The sequence below is a fragment of the Phocoena sinus genome, chromosome 2, assembly GCF_008692025.1.
Source record: "Phocoena sinus isolate mPhoSin1 chromosome 2, mPhoSin1.pri, whole genome shotgun sequence".
Lineage (NCBI taxonomy): Eukaryota > Metazoa > Chordata > Mammalia > Artiodactyla > Phocoenidae > Phocoena > Phocoena sinus.
The window spans coordinates 65065337-65076260 of NC_045764.1; the positions used below are offsets into that span (position 1 = coordinate 65065337).

The 10924-nt window shown below is 47.8% G+C and overlaps 1 long non-coding RNA gene across 1 annotated transcript; it reads left to right on the forward strand.

Moving 5' to 3' along the window:
* Positions 1-663: 663 nt before the first annotated feature.
* On the forward strand, positions 664-9379 carry LOC116746823. The gene is made up of 2 exons (XR_004347885.1): positions 664-5513; positions 8798-9379. It is a non-coding gene; the product is annotated as an uncharacterized LOC116746823 (long non-coding RNA).
* The last annotated feature ends 1545 nt before the right edge of the window (positions 9380-10924 follow it).

Sequence of the window (10924 nt, forward strand, 5' to 3'; positions counted from 1 at the left end):
GGTGTGCCATACACTTCCAACAATGTCAGAGGCAGCCACCACCTCAGAGAGCTGGAGAATCTGAGCAGGAGAAGTGCTTGGGTAAGAGAAAGGCCAATTAATTAACTTGTCACATCCTTCCTCTCAGCTTGAATGCAGTAGATTCTTGTATAGAAAATTATTGTTTCTCGGCATGCCAGACATTCATTTTCTTGTTTCTCTTCACGTTCCAATTCCTGGTTCTGGAGATAAGAATTAACACAGTGTTCACAACACTTGCGCATGGATACTGAAGCATATTTTACTACAGTAAGTAATTCATATATGACTCTTAAATTTGTATATATATGCAGTTCCAGACGTAGTATGTGTGAAGCGTGACATTAGGTCCTTACACTGATAACTAGCTGGACCCTGAATCATAGAATTGCAAATTGTTCTATTTTTATAAAAATATTTAATATCTAAATTTCCAAGAAATTAAAAAGTTTCAGCTTTCTTTGAGTACCTTTGGTTAAAATAGTTTGTATTCATTAATTATGATTTATATTTTGCCTTTTAACTTTGGTAGCAATTTAAAATATTTTAGAAGAGAAATCATTTTTACTAAACTCATATTGAATTATAATTTTTCCAATTTTTACATATATTTTAAGGTATTTTAAAAATGAAAGTACATTCACAGTTATTCCCTTTGTATATACATTTTATTTTGTAATTATTAGATGATTATTGTCAATGGAATAACGTTTTGTGAAAATGAACATACTTGGAGATTTTGCTGAAGTGAAGGCAAAAAATAAAAGAAATAAATGTAAAATAATACATGAGCTATGGCTCTCCTTATTTTAATACTTATCCAAATATCACCAGCCCATTAATGGAACAGCCAGATGCACACAGTGATAATTAAGTTCATTTGTCTTCGATGGAAGACTTTCAGTCATATAGAAGCCACAACTTCATTAACTTTTTATGTCTTGTTATGATGAGGATATTTTTGTTGAGGTAGAGAGAGCATAGAGCATCATATCCGATGTAACATTTGGCTTGTGATTTAACTTTTGCCCATGTACGCACGTGACGTGTAGCCCTCAGGTTCGGGCAGGCCTGCTTCCTCCTTTCTTTACACACAGCCCTAGAAGGACCTAGGTTCTGGTGGGCAGCGAGTGCCCAGAAGCTGTGTGGACCGGGCCACAGCTGACTCAGTGTGCGTGTGTCTCCAGGATCAAGGTCACACCAAAGCCAAGGGAGGGAAGAGCCCCAGGAACCTCTCCAGATGGCCTCTGTGGGAGGCCTGGAAAAGCTTTCTCTATGCACACCCTCCGGTGTCTACTGAGCTGGGAACATAGATGCTGGGAAGGCACTCAAGCTGCGGGCCTGCCCAGGGGTTTCAGTTTTAGCTCTGCCACCTTCTGGAGAGGTAACTCCAGAAGGGCAAATTTCCTGAACCTCTCTGATCTGTTTCAACATGTGTAAGGTGGGAATACTCATTCTCACTTTTCAGCCTTGTTGTGAAAACTGGAAGCTTGTATTTAAAACTCATAGCATGGTCCCTTGGATGTGGCTTAATACATGTTAACCCATGTTTTTTGGACAGTGAAACTGAAGAAAGACGTTAAACAAGAGGCTAAAGTCATCCTGGTGGTTAATAGAAGGAGGAACCCAGGCATTTTAATGTTCCTTCCATTCGCTGGGCCCTGATAACCTGCCGTTCTTTGAAAGCCCACCTGCTCTCCTGCCCACACCCAGGTTAGGAAGGATGCCTGCCCTGCGAGGCGTCCTGGTCTGAGCACCAGTTCACTTTCCTTGGAATTTAGCTCTGAGGATTTACAGCCAGGGCGGGCACAAGCTGGAGGTCCCCTTACCTGTAAGTTATTCCACCAGTAATTAGATTTCTTTCTACTGTGGGGAGCCAGCCTGTGTAAATTCACAGAAACCTGGGAACAGATGATATAAGGGTCACCGGAGCCTCCTTGCTGCCTAAAATGCAACATCCAGGAAAATGATTTCTCTGGGCACATAAGTTACTAGGGTCCCGGGGTAACCATAGCTCAGGCTCTGATAATTCCCTTAATGCTGTGTTCAGTGATGGAGTGTTCATGGCCCCCTTGGCAGCCCGCCTGCGTGGCCCTGCTCTCTGACTGCAAGAGCCTCAGTGACACCTGCTGTTGCCGAGGGAGGTGATATATGTAGAGGGAGGACGGGCAGAGGGGAGGGAAGACCTCTCCTTTCCCAGCCCCTTTTCTTCCAGGCCAGTCTGACTCAGGTTCAGAGACCCTTAGTCCTTCTGGTGAGCCATTTGGAGGGCAAAGACACTTTGAACCATAGCACAAATCACTAGTCATTTGCAAGAGGATAAAATTAGGTACCTACGTCATACTACAGTAAAAAATTCTAGATGGATTAAAGATTTGTGCATTAAATATACAGTACTAACAAATTAAAAGGCAATATAGGACTATGTATATGTAAGATTGTTTAGTTTTACCTATAATCTGAGCTGTCATCCTTTTCTAATATAGTTTTACAGATAATCTCACATATATAGTCTTACAAGTCCAGGTAGAGGGCATATGTCATATATCTCAGTCTCGATCCTTATATCTCTATATCTTGGGGTGGGGAAGACCTTTCTAAGTCTGGCACCAAATCCAGAAGTCAACAAAGAAAAATTTGGCATATTGGACCACCTAAAAATTTAAAAAAGCAAAACAAAACTGTACCGTGAAAGGCACCATAAATAAAACATAAATACATAAATGACAGCCTGGGAGAAACTATTTGCTATACATTCTAGCAGGAAAACTGTAAATATCCATACTATAGCAAGTATTCCTCCAAATCAATCAGAAACAACATAGATGAACAAATGCACGATTCACACATACACACACACACTATACAGATGGTCCATTCAAGAAGAAAAAAAGTTTAGGGCTTCCCTGGTGGCGCAGTGGTTGAGAATCTGCCTGCTAATGCAGGGGACACGGGGTCGAGCCCTGGTCTAGGGAAGATTCCACATGCCGCGGAGCAACTAGGCCCGTGAGCCACAACTACTGAGCCTGCGCGTCTGGAGTCTGTGCTCCGCAACAAGAGAGGCCGCGATAGTGAGAGGCCCGCACGCCGCGATGAAGAGTGGCCCCCGCTTGCCATAACTAGAGAAAGCCCTCGCACAGAAACGAAGACCCAACACAGCAAAAATAAATTAATTAATTAATAAACTCCTACCCCCAACATCTTAAAATCGCAAGAGGAGTTAGAATGAGAAATTGTTTAAAAGAAGAAAAAAAATTTAATTATTTGATATCTAAAACTGGAAGAAAAATCATTGTTTGATCTCACTAATAATTAAAGAAATATGGATGCAAACAACATCGTGGCATTGTTTTCATTTTTGCCTACCCAGTTAAAAAGACTGATAGCCTTCAGAACTGCTGAGGGTGAAGAAACGAGCTCGCACACACTGTTGGTAGGAATGAAAATCCTCACAACCTTTTTGAAGGTAATATCTCAATAGATATATAAACTTAAAATGCGCTTACTGAATAACCCCCCGATCTCTCCTCTAGGAATTTATCCTCCCAAACCATGGCATGAATGAGTAAAGATGTAAGTGCAAGGGCATTCATTGTACCATGGCTTACAAGAGCAAACATTTGTACAAATTTAAATTTCCACGGCAGAGCATGGTATATCTGTGTAGTGGAATCCTCTTCAACTCTTAACAAGAAGGTAGATCCGTGTAGCAGGAGGTAACATTTTTCTGAGTATTTGCTAGGCACTGTTCTGAGTGCTTCCCATCATGACCTTGTTTAACTCACTCAGGTCTTCATGAAGTAGATGATGTTGTCGTCATCCACACGTTGCAGAAGAGGCACAGAGAGGTTATTAACCTCCACAAGATCACACAGCTGTGAAAAGTCAGAGCTGGTATTTGAACCGGGCAGTGAGGTTCCCGAGACACCAACCAGGAAGGAGGGGTCACTGATAAAAGTTGTGTTAAGTGATAAAGCAAGTTGCAGAAAAATATAGCATAACTACATTTTGGTGAAAATACATGTGACTATATATATAATATGTACTATTTATATGTATGTTGCATTACAATAATTATGGAAAGTTTAATTTGGTGGGAGTGATTGAAGGGGCAGATTTATTTTCTTCCGAAAAACGGTGGGATTAAAGAAAATAAAACTAGCTCCCTTCTGTTTTTATTTTTATTTTATTACCCATGCCCACTTGACTTGCATGAAATAAAAATGGCCCAGTCTGGTAACAAAAATACATTCTTGAAAAATAACATATCCTGTTCACACCAGTAATGAAAAATCCCAGTTTGGGAAATACAGCTTTTGATAGTTATTATTTAGCAGTAGATAAATTACTTTAAATAAAGGCTTTAAAAATGATTTAAAAGGTAGTATGTCATCGTCGTAGAAAAGGTGGAATTATAGAGCTGAGAGAGTGAACTGGTCATCTAGTGGGTTCCAGGAAGCTAGGACCTCCTGCTCTGTGGTCCGTGCTGCATTTATTTCTCTCTTTGTTTTCTTCCCAGCATCCCATTTCCATGACATCCTACTCCAATCCCCCAAACCCAGAGCAAGCCTGGTCAGGGGTGGGGAGTCACCATGCAGTTGAAGAGCCCTGACCCAACCAAGTGATGTCACAGGAGCTGGTCCAGGATGGAGATCCTGTCCATTTGCTGGTGGCCAGAGTCACAGGGTCACAAGACCTCCAGCTGCTTGACTCAAAAGGGCGCCCAGGGCATAGCAGGCACTTGGGTTCTGTGGTTCTGTCTGGGGTGATTTTGCTTCCTGAGGACTTCTGGCAATGTCTGGAGACACTTTTAGTTCTTACCACTGGGGAGTGGGTGCTACTGGAATCCAGGCAGGAGTGGGCAAGGAAGGCTGCTGAACATACTACAGACCAAGAATTACCCAGCCCAAAATCTCCATAAGGCTGAGATTTCAAAACCTGCCCGCCATTAGATCCCCTGGTCGGTCTTGCAGCAGGAGGGATGGGGTCCTGAGGGTCCCACCTGTGGAAGTTCCTTGGCCGGTATGCCCCTGTTCTAGAGGAGAGGCAGGTTTCTCCAAGGCCAGGTGGAGAGAACCAGCCCAGTCCACCCCAGGCGCTGCATTTCCCAGGAGCTGGGAGGAATTAAGTTATAATATACGGACCAACATTGATACAGTGTGTGACAGGTGACAGAGTTCTTCCTCTGTGCTGGGGTTCAGTACAGGCTGGGATCCTCTGCACTACTGCCCATATTGTTGGGGTCCTGGACAGGTTGGGGGGAAGGGGAAAGGCTACATCTGCTTCTCATTCTTGCATGAAACGAGTTCCTTGTCATCAACTCCCCAGTCTCCCTTTGATCACAACTCTGACAGTTCAAACCCTTCATGTTATTGCAGGTTCCACTTGTGGGTAGGAGGCCTTCCCCAGCAGATGTGAAGGCAAACATACTCTTTCTCCCCATGCTGTGGTATCCTGGAGACTGGTGAGCCGGAGCTAGGATGCCATGACATCAGGTGGGTTAAGTGTGGGCTTCATGTACCTGATCCATATTATATAAGCTTGAAAGGAGGGTGGGCAGCAAGGGCTGGCCAGGGAGGCTGGGCATGCGGGAGATGGACAGGGTTCCACGTGTCAGGCACTTCACATATGTTATTTCACTTGCTTCTCATGACAACTCCTTGAAATGGGTTTTATGATCATATCTATTTTTTAGAGGAGGAATTCAAGCTCAGAGAGGTTAATTAACTCCGCCAAGCTCATGTAACTAGAAAGTTGAGCTCCTGGAAAGGGTGGGGGGAGCTCTCTGGGCCATCATGGGTTCTGCAAGGGCGGATGAGAACTGGACAAGTGTAGACTGGCAGGAGAACCATGGCCCTGGGACACGTTTGTCCTAGGTTAGTGGGCACCATCACCATGCCATGGAGCGGGCAGCTTCGGCCTGGGATGAAGGAGTGGGATCACAGTGGCCACTGGACAGAGCATGGCCTCTCTGGGAATTGGAGGAGGTAGGGTGCGGGGAGCTGGAAATGATCAATAGTGGGCAGAGGCCACCAAGGTGGGTGCTTAGAAGGGCCTGCGGACCAGAATAGGAGTGGAAATACTCTGAGGGGCTGAGACGTGCTCTTCACCGCATCACGTGTGCGCCCTGTGACGGGGAACTGGGGTGTCCTGTGTTAAACAGCATGTGACTCCCTGGGGAGCATCTCCCTTCTGTTGATGTCTGTGGTTAAATGCACTAGCTTCCTGGCTCCTTTGAGTGATGTAGAAAAAGTGCCCCTCTGGGTGGGTGCGTAGTTCAGAGCTTGGGCTGGCTGTCTGCCCCTTTAGTCAGGTGCTGATGGAGGACAGCTGTAGAGGAGGTCCACAGGCCGGGCAGGGCGTGCGTGACCAGACAAGAGGAACCACGGAGGGTGGGTCGCTGCGTCCAGGCCTTCAGGCGGGCAGGGACTAACTCGTACCTGCATCTGCTCGTACAGCTCCTAGACCTGAGCTGGCACAGAGCGTGCCCAGGCAGTGTTTGCCGAGAGGATGAATAGAAGAGGGTCACCTCCCTTTTGACTCCTTAGGGTGAGTCTTTAGCCTTCTTTGGAAGGAGATTTGGAAGTGAGGAAGAGAAAGCTATGGGTCAGGTAAGATGGAGGGGGGAAGCTTGACTCATTATGTCAACTTCATAGTAGATGCTTTTGAATCCTAAAAAAAATAATAGCTGAATGTTCTTGAGTGATGGGTTACCGGGAGCCAGCCACGGTGCTCACTCTTCCGTGATGGGCTGTTTTATATGTCACTTTGCCTAGGCCTGAGTTTCCAGTTATTCAACCAAATGCTAACTTAGGTGTTGCTGTGAAGGTAGATGTCATTAAAGTCCCAAACCAGCGACTTTAAGTAAAGGGGATGATCCTAGGCAAGCTGGGTGGGCCTGATTCAATCAGTTCAAAGGTCTTAAGAGCAGAGCTGAGGCTTCCCTGAAGGAGAAGAAATTCCACCTGGGGCCTGCAGCTTCAGCCGGTGTCTCAGTTCCAGCCGGCCCTTCCTGACGGCCTCCAAGTGGATTTCAGACTCACCCAGCCAGCCCCACAATCACATAAGCCAATTCCTTGCAACAAACCGCTTAGTGTATATCTCCTACTGGTTTTATTTCTTTGGCTGAACCCGGACTAATACACCTTCATGTGGATCAATTTATCTAATCCTCGCAAGAACGCTGTTAGAGTTATTGTTGTTATTCCCATTTTAAGCTGGAGCCCAGAGAAGGCAAGCAGTGCCAGCAAGCAGTGAAGCCAGGATTCAAACCGCAAGGCTTTTCCCTCCAGGGCCCAAGTTCTCAACTGCTACCCCAGAGAATCTCAGGGAGTGAGTCATGTCAATAGCAGCCAGTGCTGGATAGCTGACAGGCTTTTTTTTTTTTTTTTTTTTTTTTTTTTTGTGTTACGCGGGCCTCTCACTGCCGTGGCCTCTCCCGTTGCGGAGCACAGGCTCCCGACGCGCAGGCCCAGCGGCCCTGGCTCACGGGCCCAGCCGCTCCGTGGCATGTGGGATCTTCCCAGACCGGGGCACGAACCCACGTCCTCTGCATCGGCAGGCGGACTCCCAACCACTGCGCCACCAGGGAAGCCCAGCTGACAGGCTTTAAGATGGACCAGGCAGTTGTGATCGGCTGATTGGGACGATGTTGTAAGGGAGGGGGTGGCCGCTACCCAGAGCAAGTTACCGCAGCAGTCGGCCCTGGGGGAAACACACACATCTCGATGTCACCTTCCAACAGCAATCTGTCCTTTCCTCTGAGCTCCCTGACATTCTGAGTGTGCACAGAATGTTCCCTCAACCTTGTATTTGCTTGTATTTTGTTTTAGAGTATCCCCTGGTGATTGGTTTTCTCACAGGGCTGAGCTTTCTAAAATTCCCTGAAATGTTCACCATCAGTCCTCTAACGGGAGCTCTTTCCTCTGATTCATTCATTCATTCAAAGTGACATTGAGTTACCCTTCTTCACAAAGGAGCCCCAGCTTGCCCAGAAGAAGAAAGTTAGGTGTTGGCTCAAAAGGAATTCAAAGGCATCAGATGACTTGGCAGGTGCTCCCTGGCTGTGCACATTGCCACACCGGGATGAAAATTACCCCTCCATAGTAGCAAGTTAAAGAAAGACCTTTGGGTCCAATGTTTGGAGTGCTGATTTCCCATCGTTTAAAATCCTGGAGTAGACGTGAGCTGCATTTGATTGGTCTCCACGTAACAGCTCAGACTCTGTATGCCGACCCCCTCTGCTCCCTCCCGGTTCCCCCTCCCGGTTCCCCCGCCCGAGGCCCTGCCGTCCTGAGGGGGGCTGAACACGAACAGACCAGGAGCTGGAGGATGGAATGCGTCCCCTTCTAGCAATGCCTTTTGGAAAATGCAGAGTGGAACACGAGCCAGAATAGTTGTGTATGAGGTGGGTGTGGGGTGTGTACACGTCTGTGTACGTTTCTCTGTGTCAGAGGAGGTGTGGGCAGCGGGTAGAAGGTGGCTTGATAATGAGCAGGGACTGGGTATTTCTTCCAGCCTGAGGGGTAAGGTTTGAAGCCATGGGACAAAACTGGGCTCTGAACTCATGGGGCCTCCAGGAGCGTGGCTGAGGACAGAAAGCTGAGTCCAGGGGGAGCAGAAGAGGGACAGAGACCAGTGCCTATGGTTTAATGACAGTTCCAAGGATTAGAGTATTTTCATCCTTTGTTTCTTTCTGTCTCTTTGTCTCTGTGTCACTGTCTTTGTGTCTCTGTCTCTCTCGTGTGTATGCCTGACCACTCTTTTTCTTTGGAAACAGGAAAGCAATTGAGTGGCTCACAGAATCCCGAGGAAGAAGAACACTCGGACCTTCTAAAGACACAGGGACAAAAGGAAGAACCACAAGCAAAATCACTCCCCAGGGCTTCCCTGGTGGCGCAGTGGTTGAGAGTCTGCCTGCCGATGCAGGGGACACGGGTTCGTGCCCCGGTCCGGGAAGATCCCACATGTCACGGAGCGGCTGGGCCCGTGAGCCATGGCCGCTGAGCCTGTGCGTCCGGAGCCTGTGCTCCGCAACAGGAGAGGCCACAGCAGTGAGAGGCCCGCGTACCGCAAAAAAAAAAAAAAAAAAAAAAAATCACTCCCCAGAACTACTGCTGACGCCCTGCTGGCTCCTGAGTGTCACCCAGTGGCACTGCGGCTGTACAGCTGGTGGACCCAGGTTGCTGCCCAGATCAGAATCAGGGAGACCTGATTCATAGACCTGGCAGACCTCTGCTGGGAGACTTAGGGGGGTGACATGAGTCCTCAAAGGACCCACCAGCTGGCTAGGTGGGGTCAGCTAGAGACAGCTTTAGGATTCTGGTTTATTGCTGGAAATAAAAGAGACAATGATGGTCAACTCTTGTGCTGGTTGGATCCCACGTGTAGACAAGGAATTTCAAACTCTAATTTTACCCTGGAACACCAACAATGCCTTCCCTAAATTCCCCTAGAGATGTTAGGGCAATCTCTAACCTCTAGTAAGATGGATGGATTAGCGAGACCTTCCTTGTGTCTCTAGTTCATCGGGTACAGAGTCTTCTGTGTGTCGGTCAAATGGCACTGGAGTGGGAGAGAGGAGAAGGGAAAATCAAGGACAAAAGATACTGTGAAAAATGGAGATACTGGAATCTTCCAGCTGCAGATCCCTATTTGTTTGTTTTTGCTTTGGGGCGTGGGGCTTTGCTTCAAGCTGAGACCTTGGCCTTCAGGAGCAAGCTGCCGTGGTCCTCAAAGGCGGGGGGCAGTGATGGTGGAGTGGGTGACACCCCACTCACTCTCAGTGAGAGAGTCCCACCCTCTCACTGCAAGCAGGTTGCTATATTGTTACTGTGGCCAGTTAGAACCTGCTCTGGGAGGGGAAACTTCTAAAATCCTGGGAAGTGAGTGTCTCAAGGTCTCATCCTGGAAGAATAGTCTGACCCTAGAAGAACAGGTGAGGGGTGATCTCTCTATTTCTCAGCCAACTTCTAGAAGATGGCAGAGAGGGCCAGCAGTGAGTTTAGCCTCATGGAAATCACAGGCTTTGCAGGCTTTGGGATACATAGACTCTCTGGCTTCCTTCTTCTTTGTACCAGAAAACCAGACCTGCTTCTGCCAGGCTTGGGGCTGCAAATGGAACCTCTGGGACCAGAACTAAGAGGAGAGACAGCCTGAGACCCGTGGCCTCCTCAACATGGGGAGAAGTGGCTCCTGACCAGTGAGAACTGGCTGTGCCTGGGATGGTGTATATCAGTGTGTGTGTGTGTGTGTGTGTGTGTGTGTGTGTGTGTGTGTGTGTGTGTTTTAGTCAGGGGCAGAGTGGAGGCTGATCCCCTGAATGCCTCCTCTTCACATCCTCCAAGGGAGAAGGGCCATTCTCCTTGACTCCTGGGAGCTGCAGAATATTGGAGAGAACACGTCTGCCCAGAACAAAGCAAAACCCTCAAAGGTTCTTTCCTATCTCTGATTCTAGAAGAGTACCTGCCCTCTCATCCACTTCTCACATTCACGGCCTGTCTGTGTCACTGTCATTTTCCACCTCCTGGCATCTCAGCGCTCATCCTTTCTCTTTTGTCTCTCCGTCTGTCCAGGCTGGTTTGCATCTCTTTGTCTTTGCAGGGTCTGCATCCCTGCCTCTGTCTGTCCTCCCTCCGCCTTGGCTGGCTTCTCTCTCAGCTGTCGCTTTTCTCTCCTCTCCTCCTGGCTAGCGCTGAGCAGGTGGCTGTCGGCCGTCCCTCGCTAGAGCCGAATCCCAGAGAAAACCAGTGTTGGAGCTGATGAGTGATTTTGGCTCCCTGTCTGATTTCCCTCCAGCTTGATTTTGAAGCTCTGTGCAGCCCTGGGACGTCTGGAGGCCGGCCGGGCCGCATTGGGCTCTGCTGCTCAGGGCCCCCAGCCTTGGCACCCGAGGTTCCACCCCTTC